The 24,149-nt window shown below is 33.5% G+C and overlaps 1 protein-coding gene and 2 non-coding genes across 4 annotated transcripts in view; 1 reads left to right on the forward strand and 2 right to left on the reverse strand.

Moving 5' to 3' along the window:
- The window catches only part of Fas1 (fasciclin 1), a 176,687-nt gene that overhangs the window by 76,484 nt on the left and 76,054 nt on the right, over positions 1 to 24,149 (reverse strand). The gene's annotated exons all lie outside the window — the stretch shown is intronic.
- On the forward strand, positions 22,548 to 22,620 carry TRNAK-CUU (transfer RNA lysine (anticodon CUU)). The gene has a single exon. It is a non-coding gene; the product is annotated as a tRNA-Lys (tRNA).
- TRNAK-CUU (transfer RNA lysine (anticodon CUU)) lies at positions 22,806 to 22,878 on the reverse strand. Its single transcript has one exon. It is a non-coding gene; the product is annotated as a tRNA-Lys (tRNA).

Consider the following 24,149-nt stretch of genomic DNA (forward strand, 5'->3'; position numbering starts at 1 on the left):
ACTTCCACACCCACAACCCATGACACATCACATGTTCCTTAATACAAATATACATTAAATGTACACAAAATATTCAAAATAACGACTCCATCCACCATTAAAGTGTTGCTCCATTTTCACCATGTCTGCATGGCAAGCACAAATTTATGGCATGTAAGAATAATATTGTTTGACACAATTTCATTTCTCAAGGTAGTTACAATTTGCTATGACACTTGAGCTCTCGGGAAAAACGGTAAAATTTCACGTATGACATCACGTTGGGATGGGAGTGGATGATGGAATAAAAATTCCAAAAAATTTAGTCTCAAGGCACAATCATCAGATCATCATAGATACGAATATGGACGGATATAACAAATGTAAAGTCAAGGAATTTTAATAATTTTTTTCATGCTTGAAAAGCGAAAGAATTTTTTTTAAGACTCGACCAAAAACTTTTTTGTAGCTGCGAATGAGTTCCGCTTGTTATTAACATTTTTGTGCTGTACACAGCAACAAAATTTGATTTTATTATGCAAAGTTTTGCTCATTTTCATTTCCCATCTAATGCTGCTACCACGCACAAATGTTCTATATTGCGTTAACAGCTATTTCCCCTTCCAAACCGACCAAATGTTGCTGAATTTCCAGTCCTTAAATTTTAAAGTTGCCTTGCTGCAGAAAAATCCCATCTTAATGAAGTTTTATGGGGCAATAAAAGATTCGATTTCAATCGTGGGCATCAAATGAAGTGGATTTGATGAGGATTTGTTCTTATGCTCAGCATTTACAGCTATAAATCAGTAAATTTAGGGAAAAAAGTTCTCTTTAATGTCTATGCAGTTCTATTCTTACATAATAGACAACATGCTGTGGCAATTTAAGGAAAAAGAGTTGAATTTTTATTAGAATTTAGTGATGAAAAAAAAATTGGGGATGATGGTAAGTTGTCATCATTAAGTTGAGGATTGTTTTTATGGATATGGGATTTATTTGAGTGTGATTTAGGGGTTAGGGGTGGCTATTTTGTCTGTTTTTGATGCTTTATGGTGATTTCTTGATGACTTTTTGAATTTTAAGTGCTGAATGTGTTATGGGAGTTCCTTTTGATTGACATTCGATGGGATTCGAACCCATGACCTCTTGGAGAAAGAGGGAAAAAGCCAAAATTGTCCAGCCTGTTGTTTAACCACTCGGCCATAAAGGACTTACTTTTGTATTGACAGATTCACTTATATATGATACAATAAGGTCAGGGACGTGTCCAAAAGGGTCTTCAGAGGGCAAATGCCTCTACCCCTTCCTAACTTATTCAGAAAATCAACAAAAAAGTCATTATTCAGTCCATTTCGTCCTACAAAATTCAAACTAAAGAAAAAGGGGGAATGACCCCTTCCTGACTCAAAAGATCCTCAAGATTTACACTCAAAAATCGCAAAAATCATCCACAAGCTGTTTTTACAACTTTTCCTATCCATTTAATTCAGCCATTTATTTCCATTTTCCTAAAACATCACCAAATATCCACAAGAACAGCACACAACAAAAAAAGGGTGCCAAAAGAAATTTCCACAAAAGTACCGCAGTTCTGCCGATGAAAAACATAAGTAATAATACTCAATTGCTTTTTAAAGAACTCTGCTGGATATTTCCATTATTTAAAGAGTTGAGATTTGTCATAAAATTTAATAGCTAAAGCACGAATAAAATTTCAGAGAAATATTAAAAATTTGTTGGATTTACAATTATTAGGCACAGAAATCTACGACATAAAACAAGAAGGAACTGTGTCGAGTATCATCTTCTGTCATTATAATGTGTTAATATAATCAGCATCATAACATTATAATTATGAGTTTGAGGAGGAAAGACGAGATGCGGCAGTGACAGTGGCAAGAGGAGGATGAAAGAAGAAAATTACAAAGTTTGTTGCTGTCTTTTGAGCACGATTTTTTGTAAGGATTTATGAGGATTTGATGGTTGTTTGTCTTTGAGGGTTGGATGTAGAATATTGGAGTCTCTTGAATGGTTTGACTGAGGCTGGAAATGTTTCTTGAAGGAATTTGAAGGTTTTATGGAGATTTTGAAACTTTTCTGTACTTATTTCAGCATTATGAAGGCTTGAGGGGTCGATGTATACTTTAGCATGGACTAAATTAGGTGTATCACTTAGTATACGTAACATAGTGCCTAGGCGAATTGGGTTTTGGCACCGAAAACTGCTTGATAAGGTATAATACCTTAGGGCTTTATGAGATATCCTTTTGAGTGGACATTTGGGGTTCTTGAGATGAAATCGAGTTCTAAACAGTCAGTGGATATCTTAATACTATCCTGAGCTCATCCGTCGAGGCATCAAGGACTCATAAAGCGTACACACTAGTGTTTGCCGAGCAACATACCTTTAAACCCTTCATAATCCCTCTTTCCAGGTTTCATCCCTACTTTAATGCCTTTAATATGATGTTAGAGCCTAAAATGTAGTTTAGTCAATATAATGCGCATTCTGACTTCCTACCATCCCCATTACACTACATCAAACTCAAAATTACTCATAATTTCATCAAATCTGTTACATTCTCCTCCTCTTTACTTTGCACTCGACATAAATTCAATTAAAAATATCAAAGAAAATGAAGTGACACGAGCATAAAGTACAACATTAGCGGGATCACATTTTATACATTATGTAGATATTGCGTATATGTTACAATTATGAACTTAACATGCTCTACATTATAACATAGCATACATTGAACACAAAAATCACTCAAAATTGCTGTCAGAATGAATTGAATGTACAATTTAACATAAAAAAAGAAGCCCTCATTGAGTCGAAAAACGATGAATGGATTTTCAATGAAATTGCTCAATAAAACCTTGATTTTATAGCTAACGCATGTGGATTGTTTTGAGATGAGATATAAAGTTTTTTTGATGAAAGGGATAATGGATGAAAGTGAATGGGAATATCAGCATTAATGATTCATCAAATATTGAATGTAAGATGATGATGAAAGGAACAATCAGATGTGAATGAAGGATTGGAATTTTAAAGGAAATTTGGATATGAAAAGTAGATTTGGTCTATATTTTTGGAAGGTGATAAATGAGAAGGCCTAATTAGGAGTGGTAATTAGCAGAGCTCGAAATCGATTTGAGTCGTCTCAAAAAAAAACCGTGTCGACTCGAGTCGAATTGGAGTCGACCACATTTGAGTCGTGTCGAGTCGACTCGAGTCAATTTCAACCATATGGTCTTCGAGCTCCGGTATTTGGTTCGTTTTTATTTAGATAATGTTGAAAATTTAGTAACTAAAAAGTGAAATTTGCAAAATTTCAACAGATTTCTAAGTTCGAATCTTTAAGCATGAACTCAAAACGGCAGTTGCATGTTATTTTTCTATAAAAGTTCTTCACACGATTATTTTTTTTTACAATTTTTATGCATTCGAAAATTATGGAATCGTTAATTTTGCAGGAGGTTTGGGAAAGGCTGCTTTAAATTTTAAAATAGTTCGAAAAAAGCTACATTAAAGTCTGGAAGTATTTAGAAACTTTCTCTTGTGAAGTATAAAGATTTCATACAAAATTTTGTTTCGAAAGCATTTGTCCAGCATTTGTTCGAATCTCAAATCAATCTTCAATTTTATACTCCATTTCAGAGTTGCAAAACAAGTGCCTGTAACAGGTAAAAACCTTACAAATTCTTGATAATTTGTATGGTTTTGAACTAAACCCGGTTTTCGCCTGTCACAGACACCTGTTTTGCAACTCTGTCCCATTTTTCAGAATTTTCACTTCAAATTTGATCTTCTTTTACCGATTCCAAATCTCCTCCATCAATACTTAAATAGACTCGTCAATTCCGAATCAATTTTAAAGATGCTTTATCTCATCAAAATTAAATTAGTTCCCATTCAATGATGCAAAACAAAGTGAACATTTTGACAATCCTCTTAACATAATTTCCCAATTTTATTCTACATTAAAGGCACATTCAAAGTACTTTGTCAGATTCAGTACAAAAAAGATCAAAAAAAAAAAATTCCTTAATATTAGTAGACAAACATACAGTATAGAATTTATTATTTAATAAATTATTCATTAGATTGAAATCCGAGAAGTATCTCTTGTGTCTCTTTACATTTCTCAGTCTTTATGATACTTTTTTATTATTATTTTATCTGTCATCCTTCGATTCCGATGTGTGCATGACAATATACGGACCGTACAAAAGGGTTTCAGTTTCACACTCCTCAATTTCTTCTTTCTCTTTTACTGATTTTTATCCTTTTTGTATAGTCGTGCATACATCAGGCGAGATATGAGACATGTAAAGGATTTGCGATTGTATACATTGTGAAATATGATAGCCATAAGGGCCGGTTTCCTATAAAAAGAGATTAATTGATAGCAAATTTTTTTTGTGTATGTGTATCTCTGTCTTTATATTGAGAATGGATTGATATGAGGGTTTGGATCAGTGTTTCGGAAACTTTTTTACGTGTGGGACAGTTGCATGTTTGTTGTGAGTTTGGTATGTGTCGTCATACTAATCATGATACATCTGAAGGGTTAGGGCAGTGATGCTCAACCTTTTATTTTTCGAGTTATGGTTTGGGGGTAAGCATCGACTAAAACTGCACATGATACACGGTTTATGGGATTTCCAAGAAGTTTTGCGGCACACTGCTATACCGCGGCACACAAGTTGCTCACCATTGGATTAGACGAAGCTCGAGTGTGCCTCGGAGTCAAGTTTGAGAAGGACTGATAAGTATATAGGACGAAATGGAAGGAAATTAAAACGATTGCGTGTGTAAATGAGTTTTTGATATTTTTGGGGGTAATATTTATAGGAATCTATTAAAAGAGGAAGGTTGGACGTATTCTCTCATCTGTATGATACCAAATATTCCTCGTTGACTATAATCATCTTTCCTAAAGTGCTAATAAGTTTCTTGTTTCCTAGTAGACCAACAACACACTCTCCAAAGCTTACTCATCTTATAGTCTAGATGAACTCTTTGCTTATTATGCTCTTAAGATCATGCTATTCGTATTCTTGGAGTTTTAAAGATATCAGCAAAAAAAAAAAAACAAAAATTTGCAGAACAAAAATATGTGGATCAAAATTTAAATGTAAACTAACAATAATTGTCATTACGAGATTCGAACTCTTGCTTTGTAAGATTTTACTAACATTTTCAACTTAATTGATATTTTCTTTAATAAAAAGTTAACTAAATACCTTAAACTACATAAACAATTTCTCAAGTTCAAATCCCACATTCCCATGCTATTCATCCTTCATTAAATTCCCAACGACCTCAACCATCACCAAAATCGACAAAAATTTTTATCCCTTAAATTAATTACATCAATAAATTAACTCGACACTTCTGGTTGGACTTAATCGCCATCACTTAACAAAAATAGCCTCTATATATAGCCTATATCATATCCCCCCATTTCACAACAAAAGCTTAAATATCAGAATTAATACGCTCACATACATAATCTAAATGTGCTTGCGTGTGAGCTTTACTGGCAATTTTTAGTGATTTTTTCTTTTCAAACAATTTTGTTTCTATTTTCATATTCCAAGGACAGGCGAAAGTCGTGTCGATAGAAAATTATAAGTCTATGCTTGTGCGTAAATAACACAGCACTTTTATTTATTTAATGGCAATTAATAAAAATCCTTTTGTACTCATTCACGCACGCAATTGTCCTTCGGTATATTTCCTTTTATTATACTTTTGTCCTCAATATTTTTGCACACTGACATCACCACAAAGTCTAATAATAATGATGATGATAATTCTAGTGTGCATGGCCCTCAAACATTCTCTATTTATCACACATAAACTAATCTTCATTTTGGTTTGATATTCACGAATAATTCTCAGTCAGCATGCATATATGCTGTATATATTGTCTTGTTATACAATAATATAAATGAGACTGCCACTTGAAGGACTTAAATGTTCTCTTTATAGTCATTCTTGTGAATGTGTGTTGAATTTATTTGTGGATGTATTGGTAGACAGACATGAGGGATGTGAATGGTGGTTGGAATAGAGTTAATAATTAAAGCTGTGCTAATTTTGTAGAATTGATGAAAAAATTGCAAAAATTTATAGGAATTTTTTCAAAATTTAAAAAAAATAAATGGTGAAAGTTATGAGATGGATTAAATTATTTTATTCAAGAATTGAGATTCGAACTCTGACTTAAGTTGTAAATTTGCATTTACACAATTTCTGACATAATCAATTTTGGTACTGACTTGAACAAATTTTGATGAATTGATACCCAAACTCAAAACTCGAAGTTCGCAATATTAATGTTGATTCAAGTCAACTTGTAAATAGAAACCAGCAAAAAAGTCAGCTTATAGCGCCATCTCAGGGAGGTCAAATATCACAATTGATCTGTACGTCCAGCGAAGCAAGCACGTAATTTGATTTGACATTGGAAATGTTGAAGTTGACTCAAATCAACTTTACTTGAGCAAGGTTGAAGTTGACTCAAGACAACTTGACTTTACTTCGACAATGTGGAAGTTAACTCAAGTCAATTTGACTTGACATTAGCAATGCTGAACTTGACTTGACCTTAACAATTTGAAGTGAACTCAAGTCAACTTGACTTGACTTTGACTTTATCAAATTTCTAATAAATGATCAATCCACATTATTTCTCGACCCCCAACAGCTTTAACCCAACAATATAACTAGCCAGTCATTATTTTCATTCTAATTATCACAAAAAGACATACAGACAATGAATATCATTCCAACAAGCTTCATACGGGCGAATACAAAGAACAAGCAGTTATGATTTGCTCATTCTTCTCCAATTCCGTTCCTTAATTTAAAATATCAATATCTTCTCATTTAGCTTCTATTCTACAAATATCATACTAAGCAAATCCAATTTTTGCATGATTATCACACCTGCGAGAACGTACGTAATTCCATTGAGATTCCTTATTATTGATAGCTGTCATGCTAATGAAATGTGAAAGACTTAGTGTAGTGTAACATTCATCCAACATCAATGTACAACCATTGATTTACGATTACGTTTACTTCAATGATTTATTAATGAGCTTGTTGCTGTTTTTGTACATTAATTAAGGCATAAGGAACAGTCATGAAATAAATCCTACGTAAATGTAAATACATGAATTTTGTGTTGTGTTATTTTTTATGTAGATAAGGCTGTCAAATGGGGGTTAGTTAGATGGGTTTGTCAGGCAGGAATGGAAGGGTAGTCGGGGAGACTCAGAGTGGTTCAATCGACTCTAGAGAAGGTACCGAAAGGCCTCCAAAAATTGTTCAAATTCCGAAATGTCTTCAATTTTTTGGTCAAACTAGCCGCGACTCCAATTTCCCCACTAACCCTCAATTTCCCCACTAACCCTCAATTTCCCCACCTACTCTCAATTTCCAAACTAACCCTCAATTTCCCCTTTAACCCTCAATTTTCCCAATAACTCTCAACTTCCCCATTAACCCTCAATTTCCCAACTAACCCTCAATACCATACCCAACCAGTCATCGACCTCAAACCCCTAATTATCAAGCTATTCATTAATGTCAAAATGCCACACATTCAGTGGAAATTTTGCAAGTGATAATTTTTGTCGCTGTTCATGCTTTGATGAGTTTTTAAAGAGCATTGAACTGAGTTGTTTTTGTGAATTGACAATTGTTTTTATTGCAACTGACATAAAATGTGAGTTTTTGGAAATGAATTAAACATGAAGTTTAATAGTGAAAGTTAATGTTTTGGAAGTTTTGGATCGTAAATTTTGTTGGTTTTCGCGGTTTTGTAATTGCTTTGTTTAGATTGAGTATTAAGCATGTTAGAGCTTGTTTAGTGCAGCCATGCGACACAGCATAGGTGATGAAGTCTGTATGGAGTCCAAACAGACTCAAAATTCCATTTGGATTGCAAATTGGAGCCTATTATCGTCCCAAAATTGAGTAAACTCATAGAAGTGAGTATGAACTGATCAAGCACATTGTCTGTCAGGGTTAGACCAGCATCAAGCCCATTAAACAATTCCAAAACACCTTAAAATCCTTTAAATTCCCACAAAAATCAACAATAATTCTTCCCGTACCCTTTAATCATTCCACAATCCTCAAAATCGCTCATTTCTCATTAAAATTCAAATTATCTCTGCTTATCACTCAATTTCCACCGCACACACATATGGACTTACCAAAAAAACAATTAATTTCACTGTTGTCTTTTCTCTTACACCAATTGTATATTCAACCCGAAATAAAATAAAGCAATTACTTATCATGACAGCTAAAGGTTATTTTTATGCCACAGCTTTTTTTGGTGCGCATTTTGACGTGATTTATATGAATTTCACGTCAATCCATTGTCAACGGTCTATCAAATTGAATGAATTAAGAACGGCTGTTTCTTTTTTGGTCGGCAAAATAATAAATAAATAAATAATTAAGTGATATATTCTTGGTTGTTGGATATAGACAATAAGAGAATTATGGATTTAGGACGGAATTGATTAGAAAGCTAATTGAATTGGAGGTTTTGAAAATTGAGGATTGATTTAGCCAATTTGTTCTTTAAAATTAGATATTGACAGTTAAGGGAGTTTCATGGTCACTAATGGGTAGAGATGAAGGCGAAAATGTCTTGAAGGGGGAAAGGGTGGTGAGACTAGAGCTGGGAGCTTGTATGGACCCAAAATTTAGAGGAGAATTTGGGATCCGTAGTGAAAATTGTAGAAATTTGAAGAATTTTCTCAGAAAAGACGTGTGGCAGGGAGCTTGATTCTTAAGAACATAACCTTATCCCCCATTCGAATCCCAATAATCTACATTATCCCCATGAAGTTGCCTCAATGATTGGCAGTAGAAAGAGACAAGTTCAAATTGAGGTTAAATTGCTAGACTCAGACCCAGGAATCATGAATTCGAGACTAATCTCTAGGATTATCAACCCTATCCATCCTTTTTGGATCCAAACTGAGTGCCATACCAACTGCCGCATTACTTTAGTGTCCGGTCAACTTTATTGGAAATGACATGATTCATGTCGAATACGACTTTGACCGTAGCTTACCATCAATGTGAGACATAAAACAGTTCAGTCAACACTAACTCAACTCATTTTCCCAAACTAGTGCTGCTTCTCAATATACCCTCAAACTCAATAAACTTCAAATTTATCTCACAAAAAAATTAACACAAAAAAATGCTCGACTGACTTTTTATGACTCACTGAGTCACAAGAGGGGATGCAAAAGCAATATGAACAGTAAGAAATCTGTTGTTATGTCTGCAATGATTCACTAAGAAATACAAATAAAAGAACTGAAAATAAATTTCAGCCACAATTGAGTGAGAAATGAGAGGAAGGAAATAAAATTTCAATGTCCCTTTGGGGATGAATAAATAAACTTTATATTTTCGGATGAGAAAAATTATTTTTTTCAATCGACCCCCGACATGAGAATCTCCTCGTACACGTTCCATACATAAAACTATTAACATTACTTGTTGTTGCCAATAGTCCGAAAAAATTCAAGTTTATTTATCTATGTGGAAATCTCAATTTTTTTATTTATTTTATGTTTGCATGTACGTAAATCTTTATATCTTCGGATTAGTTCCAATTGATAAAATTCATATTTCTCATTAGTATATGCACAGAAAGGAAAAGGAACTGGATTTAAGATAGGGTTGAGAAAAAATGGAAGGGAAAAATTTACTGAAATTAAATTGTTATCAGCCAGATGGAATTTCATGTTATTAAGTCTGTAGTTTATTCACTGGAATTTAAAGAATAATCCTCTGCGTGCTAGTCTGTCTATAAATTCAAGAATGTATAGCAAAATCTTGTAATATTTACAGCAATTCGTGTTGGAGATAATTTCATGAAATTCCGCAAGACATCTAAACAAAATGAAGAATTTATTAGCGGATGGATGAGTGTGAGGAACGGAGGAGATGACTTGAATAATTTTCTAATGAATCTGCTCAGTGCTTGTTGGATTTTTTTTTTCGTGATAATGTCTCAAATAGACTGAATTACAGTGAATAAGGAGCTATGTCTGAGTGTTTAGAGTATCAGCTAGTCTATCCACGAGTAGAATGAATTGTTAATCCAGTGATGGACAAACTGTGTGTCGCGGCATACTCATACGTTTTGCTCTTATGCGTATGCGGCTTCTAATGAAGCTTACCATCAAGGTGAGTCGAGGTAATTAAAAGGTTGTCCATTTTTCGGTTACTGCTTCAAAAATCGGATCATAGATCCGCATGATTCTGAGATTCTCATGGTATGAGTCACATCGGCCTCTAATGCTAGATTTTGGGTTGATTAACATCTTTAAGTATAACCTAACAGCCATTTGTCGAGCTAATGTCATATTCCACTGAGAGGCAAAAGTGACATATGATGTCAAAAATGTAACTTCCTACAATGTGTTTCTCGTGTTTTAAGACACTAAATGATGTATTCATCTTTAATAATAGGTAAGACAACCCGGAGAGAAGCTTCAACAAGTATGTAATCAAAATGTCAGAATATTCAAAATCTGAAAATCTCAGGCACTAAAGTGACATATGATGTCAAAAATGTTGGAAATATCTCAAACAATGTGCATTATTTTTGTGTTTTAATGACCGTGACTTCTAATATGATGTGAATTATCTTCCTTAAGATGTAAAGGTATTCAATTTTTCATTCAAATCTAGAGCTCTGAAATAATTGGAATATGTCAACAATTGAGAACCCAAAATTCCAAATATACGAAAATAAGGAAGTGTAACAAGATCACATAGAATCTTTGAAAACTTTCAAATTTTGAAATATTTCCAAAATGAAGTGGATAATCCGAAATCGAGGATAATCCACTTTAGTGAAATAGGCCGTCAGAACTTGAAGTCAATTTGAGTATTTTCTATAAGAAATTTGACCCAACTGTCTTCAAATTCCACAAGACACCCTGTCCACCCTCAATATCCCCCCTCAATAACATTCCTCATCCGCATCAACAAATAACTTATAATTCAGTGTTTTATGAGATATTTCTGAGATGTAACAAGTTGCTTCATTCCAACAATACAAAAAATAAGAATCAACATCCATTCCTAAGGGAGACTTTAACGAATATAAAAGAATGTTTGCGACACACTATTACGCACGAGTTGTTGACATTTTGACTCTTGTATCTCTTCATTCTCCTTAAACATCCACTAAATAAAATTGTGCATTGTTATCCATTTATATTGATTTTTATGTCCCTCGTGTGTCGCTTGAAATAATAACATCAACAAATCCTTACTTTTTTGTCATATAAAATTTTTTTTATTTCCTCTGTCATTTTATATGTATGCATATGTCTTATGTAATGTGATATGAATATCATTTTCGTTGCTGTCTCTATTAATTAGGTTGTATAATTTTTATTGACGGTTATTCTGTGGTGTGTACTTAGTTAATGTTATTAAGGTAGACTTTAATGGGTGGATGGGTGATGTGGTGGATGTTTTAATGGATGGCAATTGGAAGGGATGTAAAAAAATTCAAAAAAAAAAATGAATGAATTCAAAGATGATGAATAATCTTCTTATATAGGATTCGAACCCATTCCATTTCAACAGGACTAATTACATCTTTCCTCAAAGCATGTCTGGTATGTCTTGAAGTGGCAGATTCACCTTAATAAAGCAATCAAACCCTCTCTGTCCCTCGCTGTCCCTCTCTGACCCTCTCTGCCCCTCGCTGACCCTCTCTGTCCTTCTCTGTCCCTCTCTGTCACTCTCTGACTCTCTCTGTCCCTCTCTGTCCATCTCTGTCTCTCTTTCTGTCCCTCTCTGACCCTATCTGTCTCTCTCTGTGTCTCTCTGTCCCTCTCTGTCGCTCTCTGTCGCTCTCTGACCCTCTCTGTCCCTCTCTGTCCATCTCTGTCGCTCTCTGTCCCTCTCTGTCCCTCTCTGTCTCTATCTGTCTCTATCTGTCCCTCTCTGTCCCTCTCTGTTCCTCTCTGTACTTCTCTGTCCCTCTATCCCTCTGTCCCTATTTTCCTCTGTCCCTCTTATCCTTAAGATTACCCCAAATCCCTTCTGAATTCCTACCCACTAACTACCACACCAAACCACACCGCATCACATCCTAGTAAAAACAATAAAAATAGACTAAACGGCAACAAGACCAAAATGAAAAATAAGAAACGCATAATTTGCAATAGGGCACCAAAAAAAAGAAAAGGAAACAATAAATATGATACGATAGGGGAGAAGACGTCGTCGACGACAACAAATGAAAATCATAAAAACAAACAATGTGCAGTTTATACTTTTCATCATACAAAGTGCCATTACATGTTCCTTACAATTTTTATATTGAATTTTTTTTTCTCCTTCAAATAAATAAATAAGAAGAAAAATTGCGGTCGTGAGTCATCATGTATGTCGTGGGGGATGACGACGACGCAACGCACAACTAAATGACGCCCGACTGGCGCCACATAGTCGGACGCAATATATTTTTTTGGTTTATGAGAATATAAAAAATATAAATATTGGAAAAAGCAATGGGGTGACCTCGTCGATATAAACTAGTCGCTTCCGTTAGGCAATAATAATTTGTTTTGAATGAGTTATGGAAATTTCTCTTTTTCGCATTGAGTGGTTGTTATTGATTTTTTGGATGGCTGTGTGTTTCGTGGTTGTGGTGGAATAGTTTGGTTAAAGGGTGTAGCTAAGGGATTATGTAGTGACTCATTGATGGGGAATATTGAGGAATTTTGACTTTTTTGGTTTGATTCTAGACAAAGTTTGAATGTTTTTAGTGTTTTTGGTGTTTTGGGAGTGTGTCTTAGGGTAAACAGCTTTGTTTGTCTTAGGGTAAATAACTTAAGGTACTTAAGGGCAAACACCTTAGTGTACCTTGGGGTAAACACCTTAAGATGCCTTGGGGTAAACATCTTAAGGTGTCTTGGGGTAAAGATCTTAAGGTGCCTTGGGGTAAATAACTTGAGGTACCTTTGGGTAAAAACCTTAAGGTGCCTTGGGGTAAACATCTTAGGGTGCCTTGGGGTAAACACCATAGTATGCCTCAGGATATGCACCGCATCGGTTTAACCTAGGATATAGCCCTTTAGTTACCCTAGAAGTGTAATTAGGAACATTGCCTTAGGATTTGACCTCATTAAGAGTATCGCATAGTAGACCGATCAAGCAGACATTGAACCAAATCACCCAACCCCTACCCACACTCCTGATCAACTCAAGTCTATCTTACAAGTGTAGATTTATGGAATGTAAATTATGTATTCAGAACTTGAGTTCTATATTTGCCCAAAATAGAAGAAATTCTCATTCGTAATGAATCTCCTGTTGATATTCTCATTCTCCTTCCACTTACTTCTCTTTGTTATTCACTTTCACTTCTATCTTGATATCTCTTTTTTTTTCATTTGATTCCATTCTTTTCCTTTTCCGCACTTTTATTTTACTTTACTTTTTTCACATTTTATTATTTTTCGGCATTGAACGTATGAAGGCTGATGGTTTTTATGAGATGTAGACCAATGTTATTTTAGGATTTTGATCTCATATAAAAAGGAGAGAATGAGTAAAGTAATACATAAACCTTTTTTTTTGCACATAAAAAACCTTAAACATGCTTAAATTTAATACAAAAAGTACACGCAGAGAATGAATTCTTCTCGTGCTTGAAAGTTATTTGTTTTGATTCTTTTTGTGCCTTTTTTTGTTAGTTTTTCATTATAGTAATGAGTTTGGTGGTGATTTGGTTATGGTGGAGTAACGTGTTGGGTGGATATGAGAGAGTTAATGATGTTGAAGGTGATGGGAGGTTGTAGGGTGGGGTTGTTTGTACTTTTGATGATATTTTGAGGTTATCAGCATTTGAGATCATCACTTGATGATGTAATTAGGTGGATACGATCTACAATCAACCTTTTAGGCAGTCAACTTGGATTTAACCATTCTATCAACCCAAAATTCCAACCCATTCACACCTTCAACCCAAAAAAATCAATTCCTCTCAGTGTACATCGCCTCACATTTCACCATCAGGTCATGTGCACATGTACGAAAATTACTTTTTTTTTCTAATGAACTATAAAATTCCTAACAGATATTCACGTTGATAGAGGAAATTTGATTTAACGAGACTTAAATGGAGTAGGTAGTGTAAGGCACAAACAACATATACACGGAAAAAGAAGAAAGACTTTTATTTTAATACAGACAGCACAATCTGACTCATTGAAACATGCACATAATGCTTATAGGTATTTTCCTTTACCGAGGGCAAATGTTTGCCTCTAAATTAAATCAGATGATTGTACACGACGAAGGAAGATGAAGGAAAGATTTCATTATTTTGTCATAAAGGAAAGCTGACGGTTGATGGTAATGTGGTTTCGATGTAGATTATGAATAGATGGAATGATTTTGATGTTAATTCAAAGGCAATTATTGGGGATTTTTTGGGGTATTTGGGGTGGTTTGAGGGGGGTAAGATTGGGAACTTGAGAGGGTTAAATGATCAGTTTAAATTTTTTGAGGTTAGGACCGTCTTAAAGCAGACTTTAAAGCTATAAACTGGTAAAAACTACTCAAAAGTGCCCAAATCCAATAAAATCTAGCAATTTCTCCCTAAATCAACCCCATCCAACCCCCAAACCCAAAGAACATCTCAAAAACTCTTCAGCACCCATCAAATCTGTCACATCGCATCAACCAGCAACACGTCCAAAACTCAAACTCATCCCATAATGCATTCATAATATGAAGAACTTTTCTGTCTCCCCTCTGACTTTTTTATTTTGTAATTTCTATGCAAATGCGATGCGATGAAGCGTAAGACCGACTGACTCGTTTCCATCATATTCTTTGCATTTCCATTTCTAGTTTCGACTTGATTTAATTTAATTTTCAAGCAAGTATTTTACATTTTAATTATAGAAAAAAATAATAGTTATTTTTTCTTTGTCTCTTTATGTCCCGGGTGCTTGCCGAGAGCTGTGTCATTAAAATCAAATATTTGATTTTCCATTATGAGATGTTAAATTTTATGTAGATTGATATTGATATCCCGCAACGTGAGAATATCGAGTTGAATGCGTTAATAATTTTTTTTTTATTCTAATCTAATTCAGATGATATCGCATGGTTATAAATTTTGTGAGGCACATGACACGCTCGTTTGAATGAAATGATACTTCAGATTGATAATTGAATGAGTTTTCGAGTTGTTGACTTTAATAGAAGTTTGGTGTGGAGTGATTTGATAAAAAATTATGAAAATTGTTTGAATAATGCACTGAATTAGAACTTGTTGTAGTTAAGTTCTACAATAATTTTACATAATAAGGTTAAATTTGATGAATTTTTAGCATCATGAGCCGAAATTCTTATAAACTTAGGCACAAAGCGCTAAAGAAAGTCAATTTTATTCAATAAGCGCAAAAAACAATCAAATTTATCGGATAATGTGTTCCGTTATTGGTTATTTTCACATAATACGTCCATTTGTTCGATATTTTCACATAATACGTCCATTTGCTCGATATTTTCACATATCACGCACAAATGTTCACATTTTCATATAATGCGCCCAAACGGGTAAAATTTTCATACAACACGCTCATAATTTTAATGATTTCATATAATGCGCCCAAATTCTTCAACAATATTATATAATACGCTCAATTTTTCACTATTTTCACATAACACGCTCAACTTTTTCAACAATTTCACAGAACAAGCCATAAATTTTGAAAATTCATCCATAATTCGCAACAAATCTTTTCAATGCCAAACATTTAATAACGAAAATCACTTTACAGAATTGAATTTTTCTCATTATTCTAGTAATTCAACTAAATGATTCATCGTCTAATTCAATTTCATCCTTTTCATCTGATTTCCCTCCATCTAACTTACTCGTTCATTTCCATTCCATTCCATCCCACACATCATACATATATATATATGTGCAAAAATTATTCATTCAATAATAAATCCACATAATATATATAAACACATCCCCTAAGGGCTATGCATCTCAGTTATTATTTGCTATTATTTTGAGCCATTTGTTGAGCTGATAAACAACATTGGCAGAATAGATGGCACGAAATACAATTCTTATTTATTATTTTTTTCATTGAAACAAATAATTTTCTTTTTTTTCTGTGTCATTATTATTTGTCATTTACTGAGTGTCTATTTGACTACTTGAATGTCGTGTCTATTTGGCTTACAGGAAGTAACAAAAAAAATGTCCTTTTTGTGTCAATAAATTGAATGTGATGTTTATTGTATTTGTGGCTATAAATAGAGAATTTTTCGTGTTTCGAGGGTAGGCAATAGTGAGTCATTAGACCTTAAAGTAGCTAAGAACAATTCAAAATTCTGAAAAATTCCAAATTATTCTTTTGACTTCCACAAAGTCTGCTTTACCTCCTCATCTCCTTCCACATCCCCACGCAGCAATAACAATTTTCATTCCAATCGATTTTTCTTCATCTCGTCATACAGGCGCCAACGTCTCCAACTCATTTTGTAGGACGATGTGTCGATGTATTTGAGAAATGAATGTATGAATAGGATTACTGCACATTCAATTGGATTAGAATCAGAGGAGAAATAAAAAAAAAAGTTCAATGTCATTTGAGACGTGACCTGCTTTAGTGATCGATATTGTTCAAGCTCAGTAATTTCCATCAAAAAAAGTAAATTTCCTTAATCTTCATAATCCAATTCAATTGACTACTATTATTATGTGTGGGATATCCAACGACACAATAGATGGTCATTAACAGTAATGAACTGCAAATCACAAAATTTGTAGTGACAACCATGTCTGGTCACTTGACATCTCATCAATACAATGTTATTTACCGATAGTCAGTTGATCATGTTGACCACAATAATCAGAGTTATTACTCACTCAACTGCTCATGCATTCAAGCAGATAAAATATTATAAGTGCATTGACGTTATAATATTTGCGGTAAATATAGTGAAATAATTTTCGTGGATACAATGTTGTGCTTGGGTAATGGAATGTTGCGGATAAGATTGAGATGGTATTTATGGAATGTATGGAGGTGCTGTAAGGTGTTAAATTGCTTTAGTTAAGTTAAATTCTGGAATTTTTAGAGAATTATGATTTTTTTTGAGGTTTTTGAGGGCAATTTGATATGGATTTGGAGTTTGTGTCTAAGGCAAGATCGTTACAGACCATTCTGAAGCTATTCCAGAGCCTGACAAACTTGCTGGATCAATAGACAAATGACGAGACCGAGATTAGGAAGTTTCTTAGTTCTAAGAGTCGGATTAAGCTTTATGATACTATTTAGATCATTATGGAGTCCTTTAAAGCTTGTAAATGCTTTGAGAGACTTCAGTAGCCACAAGATAGCATTCTACAGTCTCTAAATCATTACTTAGCGACTATCCTCAAACAAACTTTTCCAAAAATCCAAAAAATCCTTTAAATTACTCTCAAAATATCCTTAACTTACTCAAAAACATACCCAATCTCAATAATACCTTTAGCCATTCCATTCCAACCTGCATCAAACCCCATACAAATTACAAAATTACCAAAGATAAATCTAATATTATGGAAATTGCATCAATAATGAATGTACATGATAAGTTTCTCATTCTCGTTCTTAAGTTGCATCAATTATTAAATTACAAGATTATAAATCGGATGTATTAATAGCGCTGCAGATGAAATTTTGGTAAAGCATATTCATTAGAAAATGACGGAAATTTGAGTCGTTTTGTAAATCCTGTAAAGTTTTGATTTTATTGATTAAATATTGCAAATTAGAATTGGTAGTTTGAGATTGGAGTTAAGTTGGGATTGGGCATTGGAATTGGAATGTTGACCTCGAACAGGAAGGCAAGGAGCTCGCAAATTGAGCATATTGATTGAGCAGACTCAAGACAACGCTGATTTAGGTGAAAATTATCATTGTCTTTAAGATAACACATCCTGAATAGATAGAGGAACATTAAAACTGGACATCAATTGCAAATTGAATAGTTCTGATCTAATTTTGTCGACTTGAGCATGCTGTTAATTCTTATTGCCGTAATAATTGATGAATTAACTAGAATTTTGAGATTGTTCAGTTAAATTCGAGAATCTTTCAATTTTTCTGTGAATTTTGTGACTTTGAAAGGAATTTAACCTTCTAGAAATTCTTGGAATCATTGTTGTGAAGGTAAAGCAGACAGTCATCTCAAATTACCTTCAAAATCAATTCTAATTCTCACTTAATCCTCCAAATTAAACCTCAAAAACCGCTAAATCTCTCAGCAATATTTCCACTAAATCAATTCCGACAAAGCTTCAAAAAACCCATAAAATTCCAGTACAGACTTTATGTCTCATAAATTCACTTCCATTAAATCGCATTAACCAAAAAATTGTTGACATTACAAAATCTCGTCTCTCATTACACAGTCAAGTCAAATAAAAAAAAAACAGCACACAAAGCCACTGACTCTGTGTAATCATGAAATAATTCTAATAACTTCATTTAAATGTTGTAATCTCGACAAAATTATTGACATAAACTTCATTAAAAGATTCTTTTTTTATATAAATTAAATTTTCCACTCCACCTGTACTTCTGTGTACTCAATTGGGATGGAGAATATGGTAGGAAAATAAGCATTTGCGGAATTTTTCGTTCTTTTGTGGGAGCCACAATGGAATCTTTCGTTGCTTTTCATCGAAAAACCACTAAGGAGGGGAACTAAAAAAAAAAATAAACTTTCTCGTCATTTCTCAACATTTAGCATGAATAAAAATTGAAAATTTTTACAATTTTCGTCACATAAAAGGAAAAAGGTAGAGATTTTATTTTTTTTGGAAAAGCCACATGAAAAGTTTTTCAATTCTGGTATGACTTATTTTTTGAGAGAGAACTAACTATATAGTATGTAAATTTGGATGATTTTGTTGGTAGATTGGTGGATGATGCGCATTTTTTGTCAATATTTGAATTGGGAATTTAGAATTTTAGTTAGAAAGCTTGCACGGAAGGGGCATGTCATAGAAAATATTAATAATCCAGCTTCAGAGCTCATGTGGTTCACATGATTTCTCCTAATCTGAATTTAGAACCGTGTCACGTTGACTAAGTCAGAGTCACACCCAATTTTCATCCAGATTACATAGATCCAGCTCCTACAATTTAGCTTCTCTCCTCCTTAGATCCTACTTTCTAGAGCCAGCGAAAGAAGCTTAGGGAAAGGATTATTAGAGACTATGAAACACAATTGACATGAACAGCAAGTTAAAGATAGATGATTTTCTGCCCAATTCATAATTTCCATAAGGACCGGTTCATTTATTACGCAACGACTTTTTGAACCCCGTCCCTTCACCTATGAGCCGTAACCAAATATCAAGCCAACCTTCCCCCTAAAGATTGTTACGTAATAAGTGATTGGTCCCTTAGTACCTCTCCCCTTTAATCATTATTATCTATCAATTTATGCTCTTATTATTATGGCATTAATTCATGGCCAAACTGTCAAATTAACCTCAAATCTTCTACATCATCATCCACAATCCCCCTTAGCATACTCTAAATATTCCCTAAAAAATAAACTTCTTCCAACAATCCAAAAAGTGCTGACTTACTTAATGTTCTTATTATGATATATCTTTCAATTTTAAAAATTTTACCTCCTTTTCATTTCCATTTTTAAAATGCATTTTTTTCTACTTTTTAAGTCAAAAAACTTTTTGCTCCTTTTAACTTCTACATTTGGGGGTTGATAGCATGTTCAATTTTCCCTCATTCTTACTTCCAATGCGTTCATGTTGATTCAAAAAAAAATGTGTACATAAAAATATTTATTCAACATTATTTTGACTCAGTCAGCGGCATAGACGATGATGTCGAAACAATAAAGAAGGGAAAAGGAATATAAATTTGAATATAAAAAAGGACGTAAGTATGCTCACATGTAGGGTAAGAAGTCGAAGTCGTTATAGTCGTGTGGATCAATATGGATGTGGAATTATAGTAATGATATTTTATGGATGTGGACTAGTAGGGTTGACTCGTTAAGTGGTTGAGTTTGTAAATTTGAGGATTTTTGATGAGTTATGATTGAAATTTTGGATGGGAATTGTGCATTACTGTCAGTTGACTAGTTGAACAGCTAACAATGAGGATTTTTGGCGGGAAAACAGTCATCCTTTAGATTGAATCCTTGAATAACACAATTGAAGACGCAAATTGAACAAAATCCAAACTCTTGACTAGAACATGCCATAACTACTCATTATCCAGTATCTAAACTGCATCTGACTCTATAACAAGCATCATTGAGAATTATACAACACCATACCCACCCCCACACCCACTCAAACGCAGCATAAAATCATTCTAAAGAATATTTTACGTTTATTGCCCTTTTAAATTATTATTTAACATGCAATTAAGGTGCGCAATACAGCAGATAGAGTACACAGTAGACAGAAGCTTCTATGGAAATATTGAATTATGATTGAGGTAGTTAGTCGAGGGGCTGAGGGTTCATTTTTATTGCATAAACTTTTCTTTTCCCTTCTTTCTATAAAAAATAATAATTGAAACTTATTGCTTTACATTCCTTACTCGCACATTCAGTAACAATCAGACGTTCCATTTGTTAATTTATAGCAGCAATTTGTGTGTATTTTTCAATTCATTGAAGTATACTTTTTGTCTGAAAAATGATCTGGATATGTAGGCTTGCTTTTTTTTTTTGGTAAATTAAATTACCATATTTCCTCATGTCACCTCACTCAGCATTCTCTCGGCTTTTTTTTTGTATGAAAAATGATAGTAACGAAATGCCTTTCAACCGCCACTTAAGAGCTATTAAAGTCCAATGTCGTTCATTGCGTATTGTACACAAGATTCTCAAATTACATCGCTTACGTTCGTTCGGAGAATTTTTCGCTTACGATGTTTGTTTTTCTACTTTTTGGAACTAGTTTTCGAGCATATGTGATGAATTTGTGGCGTAATTTGTCTGATTTTGATAGACTAATGGAGAGTTTGTTGGGATAGAGTTACTTTCTTATAGATTCTTTAGTTGAGATAGAGTTTATGAGTAGAATTGTAGCATTTAATAAGATACAAGCTTTATTGACTCTTTAATTGAGCACATGAACTGAGTTTTCTACTTTAAATGTCAAAATGAAAGAGCCAAATGCAAATTTTCTTAAAATTTCTCTTGAATTTGACAAAATTATAGATATTAAATACACAAATTACATGAATTGAGGCTAATGTCACTCAATATTACAATATTGACATTTCTAGTTCACAGTAATCAGTAAATTTAATTAAATACATTCTTTGAAAAATTACTACAATTTTGTATTCACAAAATGTAAACAGAAAGGGTTTGAAACTAAGTCTTACCAGCTTAACGAATGCTTTTTGAATCTAGTAAGTCCGTTATTTCAATAATAATCATTTAGTAGAGGAAATTATATAAAATTAATGATAATCTTCCGTAAAACAGTCAATTAAGTTCTCAACGGCAAATTTTCTTCAAATTCTATCCTCAATCTCTACATCCTACTTCAAAACTGCATATATCCACAGCCAAAATGCGCCAAATTCCATTCAACCTCCATTTAACCTCAAACTTTTATTAGTTTTTGACTGCAGTAGCCGTAAATTCAAATTACATTCTATTTAATGAAGCCATACGATGCGGTTCTGTTACCGCTGTACTTTTGTACGTTCTCTATTTTTTCTTTGTTTTCTCTATGCTACGAATAATTTAAGTACTTTCTAATAATATCCAAGAACAGCCTAATTGTAACTAGAATAATAACAAAATAATAGCTTTCTATGGACTCAATTATTTCATTACTCAACAAGAAGGAAGGAATAATAAAGGACACAGTGACTTATGTTCATTATAATGTCATTATGCTGGACATTTGTGTCGGCCTTTCTTTTTGTTTGAAAATTCAAAGCGGAAGTTCCTTCTCGGGAATTTTTTCCGCATTTTCCTTATCAATTTTGGTTAATCGTGGAATTAAAGGAAGTGAATTGTGTGTTTGGCGATTTAGTTAGGGTTAGTTGGACAATGAAAAATGACTTTTTGAATGAAAATGAAGACTTTGAAGTTTTTTCAAGTTCATGAAAATGAAGCCGTACGTAAATGAACTATGGGTCAATAGATATTCAACTTGATTTAAACTTGAGTTGAAATTGATTAGTCATCGGGTTGGAATTGATATTGATGCATGAATGTCTAGTAAAATGTCTATGGCTTTAATGTAATTTCATTTGTAAAGCTGGTCGTAAATTCTACAAAAAATTTCAAATGTCATATAATTTAGTTATCTGTCTATATAATGTAACAAATGCGATCAACTGGAATTGTTGAAGTAAAACCTGTTCAAATAGGGTTTGGTTGAACTTTTTTATCGATTTTAGACCACTGATGTGTAAAATGCCAGATCGTAATCATCAAATAAGAAGCCGAGCTAGCTCAGTCGGTAGAGCATGAGGCTCTTAACCTCAGGGTCGTGGGTTCGAGCCCCACGTTCGGCGATTTCTTTTTTATTACTTTTTTACATTTTTAACAGACTTTTGGATTTTTCTGGAAATTTTTGAAGAATTTTCCTGAAATTTCTGGAATTCCTGGAAAAAAAATCCAAAAAATTGAATTTCTGGAAAATTCTTCCAGAAAAATCCAAAAATCAAATTGAAAATGAAAAAAAGTATCAAAAAGAAATCGCCGAACGTGGGGCTCGAACCCACGACCCTGAGGTTAAGAGCCTCATGCTCTACCGACTGAGCTAGCTCGGCTTTTTATTTGATGATAACGTTTTGGCATTTTGTACACCAGTGGTCTAAAATTGAGAAAAATGTGCGACCAACCCCAAGGTTTTATATCAGCTATTCCAGTTGGTCGCATTTGAGACATAATATAGACAGGTGTTAGAAAAAACTATTTCATAAATCGAGTGCCACGTGGCAGCTCTCTAGCATATTTTCATGTGAATTATTCAATTTAAATTTTGAAAATATTGAGTGACGCCCCTGGTAACGTCATAGACTACATTCACCGACCATAACTCATGTTTTCTGTTGTTTTCAATACCTTACATACATTTCCATATGGATTAATAATAGCACTTTAATCATATGCTGGTGAAAAGAAACATTTTTCTCTTTTTTTCATTCAATTTTGAGTTCACAAGTGGCAACGAACTGTGAAGTTTTACATTTATATGCAGTTCGTATGTTTTTTTCATTTTTATTTCATGTTGGATATACGAAAAAAATTCTCGCAATTTTTTCACTCGCATTAAAAACATTCATTTGCTTTCTTTCTTTATTTGTTTGCCGACTATTTGTGCCGACTTTAATCGGTAACATTGTTTTAAATGCCTAGCAATTCTGGGTTATTTTTTTTTTGTGCCAATCTTTAATTTATTGGCGGAATGAATAGAAGAGATGTTGGATGTTTATGAATAAGAAAAAAGTAAATTGATTACGGGTGTGGTGAATTGTGGGGAGGTTTGTGAGTGATGTAGGGCAATTGATGGGGAGATGATATAAAAATAAAGAATACAAAATTATTACTGAAGGAAAAAGTTATAAATCGATTCGAAAAATATAAGATTTTAAAGAGGATTCGAACCACAGATTTAATGATTATTTAAGTAACACTCTGATTTTTTTTTTTCAATTTTTTGAAATACTCTCACAAAAATTGAATATATTTGATGCTAATTTAAAAGATTGCAGTTATAATGAGCATGACACCACGTCTAGGTCTTCCTCAGGAGGCGATCTTCGGGTCAAAACTCCCTAAAAAACGCGAAAACACCCAACATAGAGTGTGCTTTGGTCATACCTTATTTTGAGGATTTGCCATCAAAAAGAAACATAGTTAGTGACATATCCTGGTGATATACGTCATATCCATGCAGAATTGAAGCCCTACTCCCCCTTTAATTCTTCAATATGCTTCAATTTTTCGCAGAACTCGAAGTTTATTCAAATTTTGTATAGAATAGTCCACTAGAATTCATACTAGAGACTAAAATCCCCAAATCCTCCTACTGACTCTT

This window comes from Chironomus tepperi, unplaced genomic scaffold, assembly GCF_022539635.2.
Source record: "Chironomus tepperi strain 1889 unplaced genomic scaffold, CSIRO-AGI_Ctep_v1 contig_85, whole genome shotgun sequence".
Classification (NCBI taxonomy): domain Eukaryota; kingdom Metazoa; phylum Arthropoda; class Insecta; order Diptera; family Chironomidae; genus Chironomus; species Chironomus tepperi.